The following is a 1,832-nucleotide window of genomic DNA, read 5'->3' on the forward strand; positions in this document are numbered from 1 at the left end:
GTACTCAGCTGTTAGAGACGGGTTTACACTTTGTCTCTCTTGAGTATTTGTTGTCTGTGATGCCTTATTGCCCCTCTATGTTTTTTTTCCAGGCAATGTTAAAATGGACATAGAGCTGATATGTACATTGGACAGATAACTGTTTAGGTAGGCATTAGGATATGGCTTGCCTGAGTGATATTCAGTAATTCCTGAATTTGAATCAGTCATTTTCTAAAATAACACTTCCCTATGCAATGAATCACTTGTGACTCTACCCTTGTGACTGGGACCTCAGGATGGACCAACGCAGAGACTCTGCAGCCTGCTCAGGCCTTCCTAAGTAATGCAGCCTAGTCTCACATTCTCATTGCCTCCCTATTCATGGTATTTGTGGTATTTCACAGCTATGTTATCTTGTGGTGGCAATCAAGGGACAGTGCAATCAGAAACAAGTCTTTGTGCATTGGAGAGGTATGACATTATGAGATAATTTCTCCAATATAGAGCAAGAATTGATCAGCACATGTGGATGCTGGAATTGAAGGGGACACCTGGGCTTGGAGAAATCCCTTCAGGCTATATGTGTACAAAGGCAATGCCATGCAATCTCCAGGCCTCTCAGGGCCCACATTGTACAGTGTTTTATACATACATCCCAAGTTTATTCACATTCTGGAAAGCTGCCCCAGGAATGTCTACAATCTGGCATGTAGCATATTACAGCCGCGTTGCTTAAAGCACCTTTCAGCCAGCAAATCCCACCCCATTCCCGTACAAAGACTCCTCTCTGTAGCTGCAGGCTCAGGTGGGGCATAGGCTCCTGCACTGCAGATGTTTGCTCACCCTGCGTCTTCGTCCCAGCAAGAGCGGCATACAGGCAGGCTCTGCAGGTTATTAGACTGTGGGGGTGTGGACCCCACTTGCATCACCTGCATCATCCTTTGCAGTGGAGGAAAGACCCGGCAGATGGAGAACCCATCACAGTCCTCCATGGGAATCCTTCCTTTCCTCTGCTCCTTAGGCTCACTTGGGAAATAGGTGACCTGGAGACCTGGTAGCCGGTACTCAAAGCTGAGGTGAAGCCAGGCCACATTTCCTAGGTGACTCTTTGCAAAGAGGAACTGGTGCACTGACCTGCCTCAGATGGCAGTGTCCATAAGAAGTACAGTGGAAAACAAGAGAACATGGTCTGAGAAGAAACAGAGGAAAACTGAGCAATACAGTCTCCCTAATTCACACATCTACCCAGATGCCCAGAAGCTAACCTAAGTCTAAAGGGCTGCAGTGGATTTTTTTTAAGCTGAATAGTTCTTCTCACTAGGAACCGAGGTAATTAATTGCCTCAGCAAAGAATGACATGTACTGTACCACACTGCTTGCAGAAGTTGCTGATGCCCAGAAGCAAAGATAATACTACGTTCCATCTATTCTCCAGCCTCTCCCCTGAGAATTCACATCAGTAACAACCCATTAGATCTCAACACTGTTTCCAAGAAATGTGGCTAAAACAGCATTTCTTTGGAGGTAACAAAAATAAATGGGACTCAAAAGAAAAGCAATTTACCTAGGAAACTGAGAGCTCCAAACATCAGCATATCTCAGCTTTCTTGGGATTTTTTATTTTTATTCTGCATTTTCTAAATGGCATGGATTCAGTCCCTGTAGATGGGCCGTGACGGCGCACATCTGGTTTTATGGTTAAGGAAATAGCTGATTGAATCGATACACTCAGCACAGCTGACTGGAGTAAATAAAAGAGGATCTGAAGGAAGCCTTGTTTTGCCCTAGACGGATGAGTCCACCGTCAGTGCTGTTGCAATTTGCCCTGGAGTCAGTGGAGTGACACGAGG

This window comes from Pygoscelis adeliae, unplaced genomic scaffold (assembly GCF_000699105.1).
Source record: "Pygoscelis adeliae isolate BGI_AS28 unplaced genomic scaffold, ASM69910v1 Scaffold93, whole genome shotgun sequence".
Taxonomy (NCBI): Eukaryota; Metazoa; Chordata; class Aves; order Sphenisciformes; family Spheniscidae; genus Pygoscelis; species Pygoscelis adeliae.